Genomic DNA, 22,147 nt, shown 5'->3' with positions numbered 1-22,147 from the left:
CTACTGCAGCTTACATGCTTCTGAATCTGTTTCGTGTATTCATCTCTTGGTCTCCCTCTACGATTTTTACCCTCCACGCTGCCCTCCAATACTAAATTGGTGATCCCTTGATGCCTCAGAATATGTCCTACCAACCGATCCCTTCTTCTTGTCAAGTTGTGCCACCAACTCCTCTTCTCCCCAATTCTGTTCAATACCTCCTCATTACCTCTGTCTTCTACACCTATCATCTTCACCATTCTTCTGTACCACCACATTTCGGAAGCTTCTATTCTCTTCTTGTCTAAAGTACTTATCATCCACGTTTCACTTCCATACGTGGCTACACTCCATACAAATACTTTCAGAAACGACTTCCTGACACTTAAATCTATACTCCATGTTAATAAATTTCTCTTCTTCAGAAACGCTGTCCTTGCCATTACCAATCTACATTTTATATCCTCTCTACTTCGACAATCATCAGTTATTTTGCTCCCCAAAAAGCAAACCTGATTTACTACTTTAAGTGTCTCATTTCCTGATCTAATTCCCGCAGCATCACCCGATTTAATTCGACTACATTCCATTATCGTCGTTTTGATTTTGTTGATGTTCATCGTATATCCTCCTTTCAAGACACTGTCCATCCCGTTCAGCTGCTCTTCCAGGTCCTTTGCTGTCTCTGACAGAATTACAATTATTTCTTCTCCATGGATTTTAATTCCTACTCCGAATTTTTGTTTTGTTTCCTTTACAGGTTGCTCAATTACAGAATCAATAACATCGGGGAGAGGCTACAACCCTGTCTCACTCCCTTCCCAACCACTGCTTCCCTTTCATGCCACTCGACTCTTGTAACTGCCATCTGGTTTCTGTACAAATTGTAAATAGCCTTTCGCTCCCTGTATTTTACCCCTGCCACCTTCAGAATTTGAAAGAGAGTATTCCAGTCAACATTGTCAAAAGCTTATTAAACTGATAGTTCGGTAATTTTCACATCTGTCAACACCTGCTTTCTTTGGGATTGGAATTAATATATTCTTCTTGAAGTCTGAGGGTATTTCGCCTGTCTCATACATCTTGGTCATTAGATGGTTGAGTTTTGTGAGGCCTGGCTCTCCCAAGGCTGTCAGTAGTTCTAATGGAATTTTGTCCATTCCCGGGGCCTTAACACTACCGATAAATTTTGCTCAACATGTGCAGCAACGTGTCAGTACGTCCAACCAGCTTCCCACAGGCCCACAATACACCCCGCTGAAGCTATTCAGTAGGAGTACGCACTCGTCGCTGGAACGTAGTTGCACGCTAGTACGAATGTTGCAAGCAATGCTCACCCATAAACTTAGCACAGTTCCTGACAGCAGAATCAAAACAGAGGGTGCGCACACAGGCCTCTTGGCTGCCATCCGGTCGCAGATGATTGTGACAAATGAATCACTAACATTGAACCCTTCATTATGTACATATTATATCCAGGTGTCAATGACACAATCAGCGTTTTGCATTTTTTACGGCAGTGTACAAACGTGACGTATATGTGAGATATTCAGACGTCCGCGTAGGAGTAGGCGAAAACCGAATTGTCCATAAATTTGGGGAGATATCCATTATGTTCTGATTATATGACCAGGAAGCAAAGATTACCCCACCTCCGCCAGCAAGTCTTGAAAAAATCGAACTCCCATTTGTAAAAGAGCTTCAACATCTGATTACTTTACAAATTTATGAACGTATTAAGTATCTGACAAGCATGTATTTTAACCTTTTTTGTTAAAGATTCCAAACCCTAATTATGTTTTAGTACTTGATTATTCACTGGCACTAATTAAATATTCGAAAAGTTTGAAATTACGTGTAAAGTTTGTTGGAAGTATCAAAGTGCCCTCATTCTCAAACACTGGATGAATGTAACCTGGGTAATTTGATTTGATCCATTATAAATAGTTTTTGAAAGCCCGCGACTCTGAAAACAATAGGTTTGTTTATAAATAATTCTTCTGCTAGCAGTCACGATTTTCTTTATTTTGCTTTTCACGCGACGTGTTTCGGGAAATGATTCCCTTTTCCAAGCACGTTTTTGCGCGTATTATGCCATTTCTATGTGATGCTGTCGATGTGTGAGAGTCTGCTTCATTTAGCTGACTTTACTGCAATATACAGTGTGATTAACGAAGATATGCAAATATATTAATACGTTATTCTACAAGCAAAACTAAAGAAAAAAGTTCATATAAACATAGGTCCGCAGATGTTCAGTTACAGCTAATAAAACATCTTCCCTGAAATTTAGGAACTTTGCTAATATGAAGCTATCGCAAAACTGTACGAATTTAAAGTAAACCACGATTTCCATTTATTTTGTTCTTATTGGTCTTGTGAATCGAATAAAAAATGTCCCAGATGTATATCTGCAGTAGTTTTCCAGAACATCCAGAGAAGCAAAGACGTTATTTCGTAAACAGAAGTTGTAGAGAATTTAATTTTGGAAAAATGATGCAAATAACTTTAACTGAAATTGTATGAATGTGTCAGGGAATCTGTTTTTAATAATACTGTTGCACACTTGAATTCGTGTTAAACCGGAAAAAACGAAGCTCAGTGTTAAGGACGTCATACAGCGTTATTACAGTTTCACAATACATTCACAATAAATCTTCAAAAATGTCTCCACCGAGTTCAATGCATTTAGCTGCACGTGTATGAACAGATTTTGTCGCTCGTTTCCGTTTCACAGGACAGGGTTGTTCTTAACGTCGTGTATTGCATTCATAATGCGGGCAAATAATGCCTCACGTGTATTGACTTTGTCCTCATAAACTACGTCTTTCATTCATCCCTATACACAAAAATCCATTGATGTTAAATCGACCGATCTGTCGTAAATTTGAAAAGGCATCCCTATTTCATAAATAATCTACAAACTACAACAATTACTATGGGGTTTCACTTAAATAGACTGTTGTTATTGTGTTCTTTCACTGAACAGTATAGGAAACTGAGGTGTCACTGCCAGACACCACACTTGCTAGGTGGTAGCTTAAATCGGCCGCGGTCCATTAGTACATGTCGGACCCGCGTGTCGCCACTGTGTGATCGCAGACCGAGCGCCACCACATGGCAGGTCTCGAGAGACGTACGAGAACTCGCCCCAGTTGTACGACGACGTTGCTAGCGACTATACGGACGAAGCCTTTTCTCTCATTTGCCGAGAGACAGAATAGCCTTCAGCTAAGTCCATGGCTACGACCTAGCAAGGCGCCATTAGCCTTAGATAGCTTGTATCAAAAGAGTCTCACTTGTATCGCCACAATCTCCAGATGTCTCATCAAGAACGATGTATACAAAGGAAGGATTAAAAGTTAAGTAGTCCAGAAGTTACGTATTTTCTTTGTAGCATTCATTAAGTCTCCTGTTTCAGACCTCACTCCATCCTTCATGAGTTAGCGCGTGCATCTTGGCCGCCTCTTTCAATTAGTGTGCGTAGTGTTGGCAAGTCTGCCGACACTACAATTTTGGCGACGAGGATCAATCAGGATCTTGTTCTTTCTAATTGCTTACATTTCCTTGTGTCATGGCTTCGCCAGATGTACTGTGCGAATTTTATCGCTTGCAGAATCAGCAGACGCAGGCGTTATTGGATGCCCTTGGACAGCTCGTCCAGGGTGAACGTGCGCTGCAAAACGATGCGGCCGCCGCCACTTCATCGCTACCGCAGCCATGACCCGCTGTTGCACCTCCGTTTCGTAGCTTCGACGCAGCCCACGAGTCTTGGACTGAGTGGTCCCGACAATCCGGCTTCCATCTAGCCGCCTACGGAATTCAAGGTAATGAGCGGCAGCCGTTTTTGCTTTCTTGTGTCGGTGTGTGCACCTACCGTGTGATAGTGAAGTTGTTTCCCCGACGCGACATAGCAACTCTGTCCTACGAAGAAATTTTGTCTGCTTTAGATGCCTATTTCAAAGAAACAGTTAATGTAGTTGCAAAAAGGTATACGTTCTTTCGTACGAAACGTACGGCCGGTAAGACTAATAGGGAGTGGGTTGCAACATTGCAAGGACTTACTAGGGATTGTGATTTTGCATGTGAATGTGGACTTCCGTATTCAGATACTATGGTGCGTGATGCAATAGCACAGAACGTTTCTGATGTTCGCATACGGGAACAGATTTTGAAACTAGTGAATCCCTCCCTTCAACAAGTGATAGACATATTAGATAGGCAAGACACACTTGACTTTGCTACGGAATCATTTGAAACTTCGCCAGCAGTGTGTCGCATTGACCGGCCCGCCGGGCGCGCAGCACGGGATGCTAAACGGCCCTCGCGCACGTTCGCGCAGCTGCAGCCTAGCTCGCAAACACGTGTGCCGCGTAAGCGTGCCAATGCAGTTCTAAAATCATGCCCGCGGTGTGCAACTAGACATTCGTCTGACAATTGCCCGTCACGCCAAGCTATTTGCTTTTACTGTCATAAGAAAGGACATGTTCAAAGTGTTTGCCAGAAAAAGCTAAGGTCAGACAATCACAACGATTCCAGGCCCTTTGCTTCGCGCCGGAATCGAACCAGGGACAATCAGGCTCGTGGACCTTCGCCCATGGACATTCATGTCGTTAATTCCACCCCGTCCAGTGCCACTTTATCTCACAGTGACTGTGATCGTCCCACAAAACGTGTGCGTCGACGTCGCCGGAACTCCCGTAAAGTCGCAAGTGCTTATTCCAGCTCGATACCGGAGCTGCAGTTTCATTGCTCAATCAAGACACGTACAAAAAACTGGGCAAACCTCCGTTGCGTGCCGCAAATGTTCAGCTCAATAGTTACTCAGGCCAGACAATACCTGTGTTCGGACAGTGCAGCCTTCTTGCCACATACAAGGGACAAACATAACTTGTGTCATTTTACGTTCTTCGCTCTTCTACTGCAGTGAACTTGTTTGGTTTAGATTTATTTCAATTGTTTAACATGTCTATCGTCAATCAGGTCTTATCAGTGAATCAGACTGTGCCTTCCGCCAGTGTTTCTCGTCTTTGTGAGGAATTTGCAGACATTTTTGCACCGGGCCTTGGTTGCGCTAAGAACTATGAAACTCATTTAGAACTGAAAGAGAACGCGCAACCGAAATTTTTCAGAGCGCGCAATGTTCCCCACGCATTGCGTGATGAGGTCGCAAGAACATTACACGATTTAGAATCTCAAGGTGTAATTGAACGTGTGCAGGCTTCTCTCTGGGCCTCACCCTTAGTAATTTTGCCTAAACCTTCCGGAAAATTGAGACTTTGCGTGGACTTCACGGCAACTGTGAATCCACAACTTGTGACTGCAACTTTTCCTTTGCCCCGCCCGGAAGATCTTTTTGACAAACTGTGCCCGGGAAAATATTTTTCAAAGTTGGACCTAGCAGATGTGTACTTGCAAATACCGATGGACGAAGAATCCCAACGCGTCTTGGTGGTTAACACGCATCTTGGGTTGTACCGCTTCAAAAGACTGCCATTCGGGTGTGCGTCCGCCCCTGCATTGTTTCAGCAATATTTACAAACTGTTTGTGCGTCGGTCCCTACTGCTGTGAACTATCTGGACGATATTGTGATCTCCGGAAAGACAGAAGCCGAACATTTAGCCAACCTACGAACGTTATTTCAGGTCTTGCGACAAAATGGTCTTCGCTTGAGGAAGGACAAATGTGTGTTTTTTGCTCGTGACTTACCGTATCTGGGACATGTACTTAATGCCCAAGGCATACATCCGAGTCCAGAGCACCTCCGTGCCATACAGGACTTGCCTTCACCGCAGAACTTGAAACAGCTCCAGAGTGTGTTGGGAAAAATTAATTACTATGCCAGGTTTGTGCCGCGCACTTCTTCCATTTCAGCTCTGCTTCATCGCTTACGCCGTAAAGGTGTTCCGTTCGTCTGGACGACGGAATGCGAACGCGCCTTTCGCCAGTTGAAATCGGCGTTGCTTTCAAATACTTGCCTTACGCCATTCGATCCCCAGAAACCCCTTTTGTTGATGGTCGATGCATCGGAATTCGGGATCGGTGCTGTGCTTGCGCACAAAGATGGATCGCATGATCGTCCTATTGCCTTTGCTTCAAACTTGCTCTCGTCTGCGCAACGCAATTATTCCCAGATAGAGAAAGAAGCTTTAGCTCTCGTGTTTGGTGTTACAAAGTTCCATGATTTCTTGTACGGTCGTCACTTTACCATCATCACAGACCACAAACCTTTGACATCGCTTTTTCATCCGAACAAGCCTGTACCTCCACGTACAGCGCAGAAATTCATTCGCTGGTCTCTTTTCCTCTCGCAGTACCGCTACAATATCTTGTATCGGTCCACTGCTAAGCACGGAAACGCTGATGCGTTGTCCCGTTTGCCTGTTGCTGAGGATACAGCATTCGATTCTGCCGAACTTGCTTGCATGTTCGTTGATTCGGAAACCGATGACGTGGTCGAATCGTTTCCGATTGATTTTCGTCGTGTCGCTACAGCCACAGCTGCTGACCCTGTCCTTGCTACTGTTTTGCGTTTTGTTGCTACGCAATGGCCCTTGTCAAAGTCACGGATCGAGGATCCGTTGGTTCACCGATTTTTTGCTCACAAGGAGAGACTTTTTGTACGACGTGGTGTTTTGTTGTTACGTTCGGATAATGATCAATCCAGAGTCGTGGTCCCACGTTCGTTACAGTCCTCTGTCTTACGGCTTCTTCACCAAGGACATTGGGGTATAGTGCGAACGAAACAACTTGCTCGTCGGCACTGTACTTGGTTCGGAATCGATGCTGCGATTACGAATATGTGCTCTTCTTGCGTGGCGTGTGCCGAACAACAATCCGCCGCGCCAAGGAAATTCTTTGCATGGCCGACAGCCACTTCCCCTTGGCAACGCTTGCACATCGATTTTGCTGGTCCATTCTGGAATGCTCGATGGTTGGTTGTGGTGGATTCCTCCAGTAATTTTCCTTTTGTTGTCCGGATGTCTTCCACGACGTCCTCTGCCACAATCCAAGCGTTGTCCGCTATTTTTTGCATTGAAGGTCTTCCCCAGACTATTGTTTCCGACAATGGCCCACAATTCATGTCCGCGGAACTTCAGTCATTCTGCAAGGCCAATGGTATTCAACATCTGACATCCGCGCCGTTTTTGCCTCAGTCAAACGGTGCCGCTGAACGGTTGGTCCGGACTTTCAAGTCACAGATGTTGAAGTTGAAAGAGTCGCATTCTTGGGAGGACGCGTTATTGCTCTTTTTGTCTTCGTATCGCTCTCAGCCCCGCGATGGTCGCTCGCCGGCTGAGTTGCTCCATGGTCGTCCTCATCGAACCTTGATGTCTTTGCTGCATCCGCCGCATCAGGTTCCAGTGCAGCGGCAGACTACTGCTTTTGCTCCTGGCGACGTTGTTTTCTATCGCAACTATCGCGGTTCACGGCGTTGGCTCGCAGGGCGCATTCTTCGCTGCCTCGGCCGCGCGATGTATTTGGTTTTGGGGGCCTCTGGTGAGGTGCGTCGGCATCTCAATCAGCTGCGCCTCTGTCGTCGCCTGGGTTCTGCCGCTCCCCGTCTGCTTTCAGCGACGGTGCCGTCCGGTCAGCGCCCTGGGGACCCATCTACTGGCTCGCCTCATCCCCAGGTGTTACCGACGCTGCCTTCCGTTTTGCCTCATGGCGACGCGCCGCCGCCGCCGCCTGTTCTCGCGCCGGCGCCGCCCGCAGTGGACGCGCCGCTGCAACCGCCTGGCGCCTCCCTGGGTCACGCGCCGCCGCTCGCTTCCCGTGACCAGCTGTCCTCCACCATGGAACTCTTGCCCGCTCCGGACCAGATGTCGTCTTCGCCCGTCGGGTGCCACGACCACATGGAGGTCGACCCTTCGGCCCCTCCTGTCTCATTACGGGCGCATACACCGCATGTTGACGTGCACCCTGGACTAGGTTTTCAGGCGTTTCCTAGCTCCCCTCGGACCGAATGGCCGGGTGCGGGTGGCACAGCCTCGCCTGTTGTTAGGCTCCCCACCTCATCGCATACGTCAACATGGGGTCCTCCCCACGGCGGGCGGAAGCCTTATAACACGACCGTTCGCCGATTTGCGGGGGAGGAATGTGGTGTCACTGCCAGACACCACACTTGCTAGGTGGTAGCTTAAATCGGCCGCGGTCCATTAGTACATGTCGGACCCGCGTGTCGCCACTGTGTGATCGCAGACCGAGCGCCACCACATGGCAGGTCTCGAGAGACGTACGAGAACTCGCCCCAGTTGTACGACGACGTTGCTAGCGACTATACGGACGAAGCCTTTTCTCTCATTTGCCGAGAGACAGAATAGCCTTCAGCTAAGTCCATGGCTACGACCTAGCAAGGCGCCATTAGCCTTAGATAGCTTGTATCAAAAGAGTCTCACTTGTATCGCCACAATCTCCAGATGTCTCATCAAGAACGATGTATACAAAGGAAGGATTAAAAGTTAAGTAGTCCAGAAGTTACGTATTTTCTTTATAGCATTCATTAAGTCTCCTGTTTCAGACCTCACTCCATCCTTCGTGAGTTAGCGCGTGCATCTTGGCCGCCTCTTTCAATTAGTGTGCGTAGTGTTGGCAAGTCTGCCGACACTACAGAAACTAACTCGTTTCAATGTTAGGAAACGACTGAAACAAATCACTAACGGTTGTCAACAATGACATAAACGTTTCTACATTCTTAACGGAAAGTAAACAAATTTACTTGCATAACAATCTTTGCTTCTCTGGATGTTCTGGAAAACTACTCCAGATACACATCTGGGTCATGTTTTATTAGATTCACCAGACCAATAACAGAGGAATAAATGGAAATCGTGCTTTATTTTAACCTCGTACAGTTACGCGATGGCTTCAAGTTAAAGAAGTTGTAAATTTCAGGGAAAGTCTTATTAGCCGTAACTCTGTACTAAACATTTGCGGAGCTATGTTTATACGAACTTTTTCTTTAGTTTTACTTGTAGAATAACATAATATTTGCGTATCTTCGGGACTCACCTTGTATATTAAACACTCGATTTTTATTTGGTTTTCGATGTTTTTGTGAAGTTAGTGGCGAAATTTAGAAGAATCTGTACTTACAGTTTCCTTATGGTCCATTTGTGCAGAGTCTCACACACATTAAGCATCACACACAACTTGTACACTTTACACGTCGAAAATACCTTACATATAGAAATCAGTTACAAAGATGTTCCTACAAGTAGTCAACATAGATAACATTATAGGTCTTCCACAGAGCATGATATGCATTTGTATAGAGGTTATTTGGCTTAACAATATGGATCATAATTTACTTACATCGATTTTACAATTGTGCGTATTTGTATGTGTTACTATTTTCTAATTGTAAAATCGATGTAAGTAAATTATGATCCAAATTGTTAAGCTAAATAACCTGTGTAAAAATGCATATCATGCTCTGTGGAAGACCTATAAAGTTATTATGTTGACTACTTGAAGGAACATCTTTGTAACTGTTTTCTTTGTGTAAGATATTCTCAATATGTAAAATTTACAACAAGTTGTGTGTGATGTTTAGTGAGTGTGTGAGACTCTGCACAAATGGACCATAAGAAAACTGTAAGTACAGATAATTCTAAATTTCGCCACTAACTACACAAATAGATCGACAACCAACTAAAAATCGCGTGTTTCTTACATACTGCAGTAAAGTTAACGAAATGAAGCAGACTCCCACACATCGACAACATCACATAGAAATGGCATAATACACACAAAAACGCGCTTGGAAAAGGGAATCATTTCCCGAAAGTCGTCGTGTGAAAAGTAAAATAAAGAAAATCCCCTAGTCTGTGGCTAAGCCATGTCTCCGCAATATCCTTTCTTTCAGGAGTGCTAGTTCTGCAAGGTTCGCAGGAGAGCTTCTGTAAAGTTTGGAAGGTAGGAGACGCGGTACTGGCAGAAGTTAAGCTGTGTGGACGGGGCGTGAGTCGTGCTTGGGTAGCTCAGTTGGTAGAGCACTTGCCCGCGAAAGGCAAAGGTCCCGAGTTCGAGTCTCGGTCCGGCGCACAGTTTTAATCTGCCACTAAAGTTTAACATAATTATTGTCTTTGAATAAAGTGTCATTTCTGTTGGTCTCATTTCACATTTCTTTCTACCCTTCTGTACTATACTGTAGCAGTTCTTTGTATAGTGCAACAACGGTGTCAAATTTACGAATGGCTGTGGTAAAAGCCATGGGTATGCTTCATATAGCTTCAGTACGCCTTGAATGCTGTAATACTTTGCTCTCTGTTACCTCAAACGTTTTTTCTTGATCAATTGTCCCTTTCCTACTTCCCTCTGGTGGTCTGCATCATACGCGCCACCACAACGCTCGAACAGCCAAGTCTTCCGGAATTCATTCCATCCTGCAGGAAACTAAATGAAAGATCGCAACTTCTACTCAGAGCTACGAAAGGACTTCGAATAAATTCTCGTTCATTACTTCTGGTTAACATACACACTGAAGCGCCAAGAAACTGGTATAGGCATGCATATTCAAATACAGAGATATGTAAACGGGTAGAAATCGGCGCTGCGGTCGGCAACGCCTTTGTAAGACAAGTGTCTGGTGCAGTGGTTAGATAGGTTATTGCTGCTACAATGGTACGTTATCAAGATTTAACTGAGTTTAGACGTGTTGTTATAGTCGGCACACGAGCGATGAGGCACAGCATCTCCGAGGTAGAGCTGAAGTGGGGATTTTCCCAGATGTCGATTTCACGACTATATCGTCAATATCAGGAATCCGACAAAACATCAGATCTCCGACATCACAGCGGTCTGACAAAGGTTCTGCAAGAACAGGGTCAACGACGACTGAAGAGAATCGTTCATCGTGACAGAAGAGCAACCCTCGCGCAAATTGCAGCAGATTTCAATGTTGGGCCATCAAAAAGTGTCAACGGCACATCATCGATATGGGCTTTCAGAGTTTAAACACTTCCACTGGCCACCAGACTCCCCAGCCAGGAACATTACTGAGCATCCAGAATGAGATTTTCACTCTGCAGCGGAGTGTGCGCTGATATGAAACTTCCTGGCATGGTTCGCAGGAGAGCTTCTGTAAAGTTTGGAAGGTGGGAGACGAGGTACTGGCAGAAGTAAAGCTGTGAGTACCGGGCGTGAGTCGTGCTTCGGTAGCTCAGTTGGTAGAGCACTTGCCCGCGAAAGGCAAAGGTCCCGAGTTCGAGTCTCGGTCGGGCACACAGTTTTAATCTGCCAGGAAGTTTCATTACTGAGCATATCTGGGATCCACTGGAACGTGCTGTTCAGAAGAGATCTCCACCCACTCGTACTCCTACGCGTTTATGGACAGCCCTGCAGGATTCATGGTGTCAGTTCCCTCCAGTACTACTTCAGACATTAGTCGAATACATGCCACGTCGTGTTGCGGCACTTGTGTGTGCTCGGGGCGGGGGGGGGGGGGGGGTGGCTACACGATGTTAGGCAGTTGTAAGGGGGTACCAATTTCTTTAGCTCTTCAGTGTATTACAGTAGATCATGTGGGCTACATCAGTGATGATAACAGACATCAGCCGTTAGACACCTGACTTAAAGGTCGTACAGCCAGTGGTGTATTAAAGGATAATTAATTTGTTTTGGCGACGTTGGCGTTGTCGGTAGGCTGCGTATTCCGGGCAGCCCATGGCATCTTCAGATGGAGGCAACACTCCCAAACACGCGCGCCCAGCCGGCAACTACCGCGCGTTCACCCCCAACATACCTCCCCCCCCCCCCACCCCCGTGGCGTCGGTGGCAAAATACAGCGGATCGGAGATACCGTTCAAGAAATTTCGATCACCAATTTCCTCCTCCGAATGCGAAAATACTTTGTTGTCGCACACGTACATGGGGAGAGCTCGTTCGGAAAGATTTAGGTGTTCATTTTTTGCGTGTGATATTCGAGAGTGGAACGGCCCAGAAATAGTGGCTCTATGAACGGTCTCCCATACACTAAAGTATGAATTGCAGAGACCTCATGTAGATGATGTCGTCGACGGTCCGTTGGGGTGCAATGAGTATTTGAGTTTTATTACAGCATCTGTTGCTTTTACAGGGGTTGACAAAAATATGGAAACATTAAAAACGTAACTCTGCCAACGGTCTTGCCACAGTGGTACCACCGGTTCCCGTCAGATCAGCGAATTTAAGCGCCGTCGGGCTGGGCTAGCATTTGGATGGGTGACCATCCGGTCTGCCGAGCGCTGTTGGCAAGCGGGGTGCACTCAGCCCTTGTGACGGAAACTGAGGAGCTACTTGACTGAGAAGTAGCGGCTCCGGTCTCGAAAACTGACATACGGCCGGGAGAGCGGTGTGCTGACCACATGCCACTCCATATCCGCATCCAGTGACGCCTGTGGGCTGAGGATGACACGGCGGCCGGTCGGTACCGTTCGACCTATCAAGGCTTGTTTGGACGGAGAGAGTAAACAAAAAAAATTTAAGCTAAGTTTATGAAAACTGGTATTTCACTTCTCGGTTATATATAAGGAAATATTTATCAGTGGATGAAAATTGTTATGGAAAAATCTCCACAGAATAGCAAAAGGCACGATTAACAAAAATTTTGGACTCGAGCCACCAGAATCACTTTTTGGTCAGAAGTACGTTCGGTGAATACCACGCTTATATGGCCTTAATTAGCATGAAAAGCTTAGAAGGCGACGCAGTTTGTGAACATAACAATTCGCTTAAAAAAAATTGTTCAAATGGCTCTGAGCACTATGAGATTTAACTTCTGAGGTCATCAGTCCCCTAGAACTTAGAACTACTTAAACCTAACTAACCTAAGGATATCACACACATCCATGCCCGAGGTAGGATTCGAACCTGCGACCGTAGCGGTCGCGCGGCTCCAGACTGTAGCACCTAGAACCGCTCGGTCACTCCGGCCGGCAATTCGCTTAAACAAAATCTCTGCAGGCCATACAGTTTATGCGACCTAAGCAGCTGGCGGTAGGCTAGTCATCCATAAAAATGAAGTCAGAGGCGAATGCACACCTGAAAAGACGTGTACGGGCGGCAGTAGAGTTGAGCGTTCCTTGTTCAAAGCTTTGGAGGTCAGTACGCACGTGCAACATTATGTCTACCTACACGAAAAGGACCATGTCCGACGGTGCACCTGGGTTCATTACGTGTTTCCAACTCCAGCCATGTAAACGTACGTCCAGAATTGTCTAACATGACCGTTTTGGTAGTCCAAGTGTAATGGTGTGGGCAGGCATATTATTGTATGGCCGTACTGAACACAGTACAGTCGCCAGACAATGTTGTCACATACTCTGCTCCTTTCCTTTGTGCGTCTTTTCAGGCATGCATGGCGAATGGTGAGATATATTGCAGACATCCACCTACACCGAGATCTCTTTCCCAACCTCGTGGCCAGCATGGAGCGAGCTGTAGAGCATGGTGACCACACATATCATGAAGTACCATGTGCCGCCGTTTCTAATGTCCAGGGAAGCATCATTTTTTTCCGTCTCAGTACATATTGCTTTGACCTATCTTTCTACGTATGGTCAAAGTTTCGTAGAGAAATGTTAGTTGGCAGTGAGAAATCATGCGAAAGTGGATTCCGCTCTTCCGTTTTGCACTGTAGTATACAGGATGGTCCATTGATAGCGACCGGACAAAATATCACACGAAATAAGCATCAAACGAAAAAACTACAAAGAACGAAACTCGTCTAGCTTGAAGAGGCAAACCAGATCGCACGCTAGATGGCGCTGCCGTAGGTCAAACGGATATCAGCTGCGTTTTTTCAAAATAGGAACCCCCATTTTTTATTACATACTCGTGTAGTACGTAAAGAAATATGAATGTTTTAGTTGGACCACTTTTTTCGCTTTGTGATAGATGGCGCTGTAATAGTCACAAACGTATAAGTACGTGGTATCACGTAACATTCCGCCAGTGCGGACGGAATTTGCTTCGTGATACATTACCCGTGTTAAAATGGACCATTAGCGGAAAAAGTCGATATCGTGTTGATGTATGGCTATTGTGATCCAAATGCCCAACGGGCGTGTGCTATATATGCTGCTCGGTATCCTGGACGACATCATCCAAGTGTCCGAACCGTTCGCCAGGTAGTTACGTTATTTAAGGAAACAGGAAGTGTTCAGCCACATGTGAAATGTCAACCACGACCTGCAACAAATGATGATGGCCAAGTAGGTGTTTTAGTTGCTGTCGCGGCTAATCCGCACATCAGTAGCAGACAAATTGCGCGAGAATCGGGAATCTCAAAAACGTCGCTGTTGAGAATGCTACATCAACATCGATTGCGCCCGTACCATACTTATATGCAGCAGGAATTGCATGGCGACGACTTTGAACGTCGTGTACAGTTCTGCCACTGGGCACAAGAGAAATTACGGGACGATGACAGATTTTGTGCACGCGTTCTATTTACTGACGAAGCGTCATTCACCAACAGCGGTAACGTAAACCGGCATAATATGCACTGTTGGGGAACGGAAAATCCACAATGGCTGCGACAAGTGGAACATCGGCGACTTGGCGGGTTAATGTATGGTGCGGCATTATGAGAGGAAGGATAAGTGGCCCCCATTTTATCGATGGCAATCTAAATGGTGCAATGTATGCTGATTTCCTACGTGATATTCTACCGATGTTACTACAGGATGTTTCACTGCATGACAGAATGGCGATGTACTTCCAACATGATGGATGTCCGGCACATAGCTCGCGTGCGGTTGAAGCGGTATTGAATAGCATATTTCATCACAGGTGGATTGGTCGTCGAAGCACCATACCGTGGCCCGCACGTTCACCGGATCTGGCGTTCCCCCATTTTTTTTCTGTGGGGAAAGTTGAAGGATATTTCCTATCGTGATCCACAGACAACGCCTGACAACATGCGTCAGCGCATTGTCAGTGCATGTGCGAACATTACGGAAGGCGAACTGCTCGCTGTTGAGAGGAATGTCGTTACACTTATTGCCAAATGCATTGAGTCTGACGGACATTATTTTGTGCATTTATTGCATTAATGTGGTATTTACAGGTAATCACTCTGTAACAGCATGCGTTGTCAGAAATGATAAGTTCACAAAGGTACGTATATCGCATTAGAACAACCGAGATAAAATGTTCAAACGTACCTACGTTGTGTATTTTAATTTAAATAACCTACCTGTTACTAACTGTTCGCCTAAAATTGTGAGCCATATGTTTATTACTGCGCTATCTATCACAAAGCGAAAAAAGTGATCCAATTAAAACATTCATATTTATTTACGTACTACAGGAACATGTAATAAAAATTGGAGGTTCCTATTTGAAAAAGACGCAGTTGATATCCGTTTGACCTATGGCAGCGCCATCTAGCGGGCCAACCATAGCGCCATCTGGTTTCCCCCTTCAAGCTAGACAAGTTTCGTTGTTTGTAGTTTTTTCGTTTGACGCTTGTTTCGGGAGATATTTGGCCCGGTCACGATCAATGGACCACCCTGTGTATGTGTCGTACGCGTTCGCGGGCGAAGGCGCGAGGAAAAAGCAAGTGTTTCCGTGAAATTTGGAAAAACCCATGTTATTTTCATGACAAGGTGCATGCTCAGTAGTGGGACGATCAGATTTACTTGTTCTTGGGACTCAGAAAGACTAAAAATACTGTATATCGCAAAGTATTTTAACAACCTTTTTCAGAATTAATTTAATGCAGAAAATATAATTGTCTATTATTTCTTTTGCACACATTTATGTGCCTGTCCTGTATGTATGTACCTACTTGGAAAGAAGAGGCATCGCAACGCATGCCGGTCGCGTGTAGTTTAGTAAATCTGCACCGCAGATTCCAGAAGGGCCCGCTCTCCCCTCCCCCTCAAATCTGTGGATGATAAGTGCACGAGTAGAGCAGAAAGGAGAGGAAATGATCCTGGAATGCGAAGGACCTACTGACGCACGGTGTAGACTAACAAGGAGACGGCACGACCGTGGGGTCGGGGAATTGTCCGCAATTTTGTGTGGTGAAAGAGGACCCCAAACATCTGACGTGGTTAAAATATTAGGAACCACTACTCGGAAAATCCCTAGAAAAATCGATCCCAAGTTTCTTAGGTGCGTTACGAGTATAAAATGTTAGTCCACTGCCGAGCCGCCGTCTGGCCTACATGGTTAGCGGTCGGACCCTTACGCCAGACATCTCGAGTTCGATTCCTCCTCCGGCACTTGTTTTTTTTTTCCCCTTCTGTTGCTTGCAAAATTGCAGCGCACTGTCACAGGAGAATCGTGAAATTAATTTCCGGGAAGACTGTATAGAAATTCATTCTGTAATTCACCATCAATTATCGTCACCAATATTCAAAATGGCTCTGAGCACTATGGGACTTAACTTCTGAGGTCATCAGTCCCCTAGAACTTAGAACTACTTAAACCTAACTAACCTAAGGACATCACACACATCCATGCCCGAGGCAGGATTCGAACCTGCGACCGTAGCAGTCGCACGGTTCCGGACTGCGCGCCTAGAACCGCGAGACCACCGCGGCCGGCGTCACCAATATTCCGAGACATGTTCAATATGCATGGTTTGCCTCAAAATTGTCAGAAACTCGAAACATTTTCGTAAATGTTAATGGGGCATGTTTTTGTACAGATTTATTGCAAACGCCCTGTGATTGTAAAAAATCCGCTTCTATATATTGCGCAAGATGTCGCAAAAATTATTGCTTTGTTTGTTTTTACGATAATTACCACTGCGGTTCTTGTTTATAATCATTATATGTATAAAAATTGAATGTTTTCCAATAGACTTTGTTATTCTGATTAAAAAGGCGATGTTTCTCCCCGTATACTTTACAATGAAAAATGGAAAACCCATGGCCATGAATTGTGTTGTTGGACAAAAAGAAAATAATTTGTATTCAATAATGAAACTAATTGGTTAAAGATAATGTAGATTTGGGAAACTTTCTACATAATTGGTGGAATAACCAAAGAAAATGAAACAGAAGGAAAAAAAAGTGCCAGAGGAGGAATCGAACACGAGAACTCTGGCGCAAGAGTCCGAGCCCTAAACACGTTTTGATTTGTGTGTGGGGGGGGGGGGGGGGGGGACAACTGTGCTGTCCCAGGGATAAGGAAAGTATCGAGACAGCAAAAACAATTTGGAAACCATAAAATATAAAATCAACGGAAAGACCGCCCTCTCTTTTTAACATGAATAAAGTAAATGACAATCCTAGTCACGGGCGGGAGTGAAAATGAAGTTATCATCTGCATCACAATTCCTGCAGCACGCGGTGTCGCATCATAAATCTGGCAGAAAGCCATATAATCTTGACCATTTCTGCCATTGTGGGCGGCATGTATTTCTCCTGCGTCGACCATTCGAAGGACCATTATCTGAGGCGGTTTCAGTGTTTACCATCGGGTGCTATTTTATTTATTTATTTATTTATTTTTGCACGTGAATTTAATTCAACCGCACAGTACTGTCTCAAGTCGTTCTGTTGCAGGAGTCTTCTCAGTTCTGGGACCCACCAGCTGTCGGGCGGATTGTGAAAAACACTTCCTAAAAAATTGGAAAAGTAAGTCCTGTATTTCGTATGACTCCGTATGAGCTCGTGTTGTTCCTGTAAATATATCCAATAATCCATCACGGACTTAATATCGTACGAATACAAATATTTCGTCCCATGTCCAGCGATCCAATTGACCGTATTCGTCTTTTGTTTGGGAAAAAAGGTCTTGTCCGGTAGAAAAAGTACATCCGATGTGATTTCTGTGTAGTTAGTGCGCCGAAGGAAGGCCAGTATTCGACGCGTCAGCGTCCAGACGTCCATCGCTGCGCCACACACTAAACCATGTTCTGCCGTTGCTAACAGTCCACAGTTTGTGCAAAGTGGAGAATCGACCATATGAATTGAATGTAATCGACTCCTGGTCACAAGTTTACGGTTTATAAGAATATACCACATCGATCTCGCTGCTATCCTGCCTCGGGCATGGATGTGTGTGATGTCTTTAGGTTAGGTTTAAGTAGTTCTAAGTTCTAGGGGACTTATGACCACAGCAGTTGAGTCCCATAGTGCTCAGAGCCATTTGAACCATTTTGATCTCGCTGCTGTTGACAGTAATGCAGCATGCACTGCACACCAAATGTGGTTCCACGTTCTCGACGGATATTTGAATTCCATTATGTTGCGGCCATGTTGATCCATCAAGCACCTATAGATCTCCCGAGTCGTGGGTATTCTCGTCGAAGGTACTTTCAGACGAACATAACTGTAGTCAACAAGAAATGAGGCAATGTGTGCAAGAGAAGGCGAAATATTGCCCACCGCAATAGGGGGTTCGTACGAAGGCGGAACAAGTACTTCTACCAGAGCTGACGTTATGGTATGCTTACGTTGTTGCCAATTTCGTATCATCGCTCGCATGTAAAGCGCCAGAGCTTTGTTTCGCACGTTTGTGACGTTGAGGCCACCGTTCCGGAACTGTAGCGTTAACGTGTCATATTTGATCTTAAATAACACCCCAGTACTAACATAGTAACCAAAGGCGGTCTGCAATACCCTTCGGTATTGGTAGGATCTGCGCTAAATGGGGCAGTCGTGACGCTATGTGCACGTTAGAACACCTAGGTCAGACGGCGGCTCGGCAGTGTATTAACATTTTATACTCATTAGGCACCTAAACAACTTTAGATCGATTTTTCCCGGGATATTCCGGGTAGTGCGTCTTAATATTTTAACCACGTGAGGTGTTAGGGGTCCTCTTTCACCAAACAAAATTTCGGACAAATCCCCGACCCCACGGTCGTGCCGTCTCCTTGTAAGATGGTGAATAAGGGTACCGGCGCATTGTTTACCTCGCGCCGAGTGGCTTTATGAACCAGAGAAGCATAAGCCGGCTACGGCGCACAGCGCAGCGCTCGCGGACATTGGCAGTACGGGAGCCACCTACCTGCCTAGACACTTGTCCCGTCGCCTGCTGATTGACAGGGCGGCCTCCGCGGCAGCTCCCGTCGGCTGGACCAGATGTTGACGCTTTGACGTCCGGCTACACACTGGCAGGTCTCGAGTGCGGCGCCCGGCGCAGCATCGAACTGCGCGGAGGCCTACTGCGCAGCTGCCGTGCGCATGCGCGGCGCGTCCCTGCTGCGACGGGCGCTGTTTCCGCTGACGCCGCGCTTCTCCCGAACAGGACCCCAATTTACAGAGAGACCGATATGTTGCGCGGGACGCTGAAATCTTCAGCACCAGCCGGATATCGTGGGAAGCAGACAGTACTCACAGGCGTCCACAAGAGGAAAATCTCATTGCAGACTTCTCTCGAATCTCTAGCAGTCATTATCTGCGACTGCAGATATAATACTGCCTATCGCGACGTGAAGTGCTATAGCTATATTAGTCACTTTAGCAGCGCGGGGTAGCCGCTCGGTCTTTGGCGTCTTGTCACGGTCCGCGCGGCTGCCCCCGTCGGAGGTTCGAATCCTCCCTCGGGCATGGGTGGGTGAAATTTAACCGACAGGAAGAAGATGCTGTGATATGCAAATGATTTTCAGACAATGCACACAAGGTTGGCGACACCTACAACGTGCTGACATGAGGAAAGTTTCCAACCGATTTCTAATAAAAAACAGCAGTTGACCTGCGTTGCCTGGTGAAACGTTGTTGTGATGCCTCGTGTAAGGAGGAGAAATACGTACCATCACGTTTCCGACTTTGATAAAGATCGGATTGTAGCCTATCGCGATTGCGGTTTATCGTATCGCGACATTGCTGCTCGGGTTGGTCGAGATCCAATGACTGTTAACAGAATACGGAATCGGTGGGTTCAGGAGGGTAAAACGGAACGCAGTGCTGGATCCCAACGGCCTCGTATCACTAGCAGTCGAGATGACAGCCATCTTATCCTCATGGCTGTAACGGATCGTGCAGCCACGTCTCGATACCTAAGTCAACAGATGGGGACATCTGCAAGACAACAGCCATCTGCACGAACAGTTCGACGACGTTTGCAGCAGCACGGACTATCAGCTCGGACACCATGGCTGCGGTTACCCTCGACACTGCATCACAGACAGCAGCGCCGGCGATGGTGTACTCGACGACGAACCTGGGTGCACGAATGGCAAAACGTCATTTTTTCGGATGAGTCTAGGTTCTGTTTATAGCATCATGATGGTCACAACCGTGTTTGACGACATCGCGGTGAACGCGCATTGGAAGCGCGTATTCGTCATCGCCATACTGGCGTATCACCCGGCGTGAAGGTATGGGGTGCCACTGGTTAAACGTCTCGGTCACCTCTTGTTCGCAATGACGGCACTTTGAACACTTTGAACAGTGGACGTTACATTTCAGATGTGTTACAATCCGTGGCTCTACCCTTCATTCGATCCCTGCGAAACCGTGCTTTTCAGCAGGATAATGCACGACCGCATGTTGCAGGTCCTGTACGGGCCTTTCTGGATACAGAAAATGTTCGACTGCTGCCGTGGCCAGCACATTCTCCAGATGTCTCTCCAACTGAAAACGTCTGGTCAATGGTGGCCGAGCATCGCAATACGCCAGTCACTACTCTTGATGAACAGTGGTATCGTGTAGAAGCTGCGTGGGCAGCTGTACCTGTACACGCCATCCAAGCTCTGTTTGACTCAATGCCCAGGCGTATCAAGGCAGTTATTACGGCCACAGGTGGCTGTTCTGGATACTGATTTCGCAGGATCTATGCACCCAAATTGCGTGAAAATGTAATCACATGTCAATTCTAGTATAATATATATGTCTTATACCCGTTAATCATCTGCATTTCTTCTTGGTGTAGCAATTTTAATGGCCAGTAGTGTAAATTAAGTAGTGTGTAAACTAAGGGACCGATAACCTAAACAGTTTGGTCCCATAAGATCTTACCACAAATAAATAAACAGTCACTGCACTCGTGAATTTCCACAGGGGGTTAAGATATTAGAGGTAAATTTTCGGAAATAACAGGAAACTGTTTATTTTCTGGAAAAGTTGGAATTAGATATTTCGCTTACTGTTTTATCAATCACAATTGGCGTAAGAATCATGGATTTACCATTGTCATAAAATATTGCATAATGAAATGTGAATAGTCTTTACTTGCAGTTTCGCGTGGCTTGAAGCAGTCACAGCTATTGATTAAGAAACTGCATTATCGTCTTTCTAATTACTTCATGATCGTAGATACGATCATACCCGGTTGTGAAGTTATTGTTATGACAAAACAATTTCCTAAGGGACCAGAAAGTTCTTAAGGGCGCAAAAAACAACTGTAACACCACACAAAAGGGAAATTCAGTATTAGAGCTGATGCAAGAAGACGATAAAATGGTTCAAATGGCTCTGAGCACTATGGGACTCAACTTCCGAGGTCACCAGTCCCCTAGAACTTAGAACTAGTTAAACCTAACTAACCTAAGGACATCACACACATCCATGCCCGAGGCAGGACTCGAACCTGCGACCGTAGCGGTCTCGCGGTTCCAGACTGCAGCGCCAGAACCGCGCGGCCACTTCGGCCGGCTAAGACGATAAAACAGTTTTCTTTTTGTCAATGTAACACGCACATTGGACTGCTGATCTTCGTGTCTGTAATCTTAGCAAAATGCATAATTAAAATGAAAATAATAGTGAGGAGATGATAGGAATGAGCACTGCTAAATGATTCAGTATTCCCAGAACAAATATTTATTCTAATTAAAACAAATATCGTACCTTAAGCTTAGTACTACAATGACGGTAGATTTTTATGTCCGTTTCATGTCCATTGAGCGCTCTTTTATATAGACAGCCATTGTCCTCTTTGAGTCGCTCGTGCGTCGTCACGATAAGTTATAAAGCAGTTCTTCTGTTTTACACTTCACTCAAACTTAGACGTAACACGTTTTTATACATTTAGTAAATGTTAGATCACACTGCCACAAATCTGCGTCCGTCTTACTTAAGAAAAATAGTACAAGTCTATAGCGCTCAAGGCTTCATTTGTTCTCCAGCGAACAAAATAGTGAAGGATCGCATATCCATCCGTATTCTACTGTTTATGTTGCCGCCCAAAGACGACGAATTACTTTATTTAGGAAATTCCACCGTCGCTATGCGACGCTTTATTATACATTAATAATTCTTTATAAAAAAGTATTTGTCTTCT

General features: G+C 45.7%; 1 protein-coding gene and 1 non-coding gene across 2 annotated transcripts in view; one reads left to right on the top strand and one right to left on the bottom strand.

Moving 5' to 3' along the window:
• The window catches only part of LOC126215277 (uncharacterized), a 310,447-nt gene extending 291,417 nt beyond the window's left edge, over positions 1-19,030 (bottom strand). Inside the window, exon 1 of the mRNA XM_049941966.1 lies at positions 18,935-19,030. The gene's annotated coding sequence lies outside the window, so the exon portion shown is untranslated. The remainder of the gene's footprint in view (positions 1-18,934) is intronic.
• Positions 9,953-10,027, top strand: Trnas-cga (transfer RNA serine (anticodon CGA)). Its single transcript has one exon. It is a non-coding gene; the product is annotated as a tRNA-Ser (tRNA).
• Positions 19,031-22,147: the final 3,117 nt, after the last annotated feature.

The sequence above is a fragment of the Schistocerca nitens genome, chromosome 12 (genome assembly GCF_023898315.1).
Source record: "Schistocerca nitens isolate TAMUIC-IGC-003100 chromosome 12, iqSchNite1.1, whole genome shotgun sequence".
NCBI lineage: Eukaryota > Metazoa > Arthropoda > Insecta > Orthoptera > Acrididae > Schistocerca > Schistocerca nitens.
This window is presented reverse-complemented; position numbering and strand designations above follow the sequence as displayed.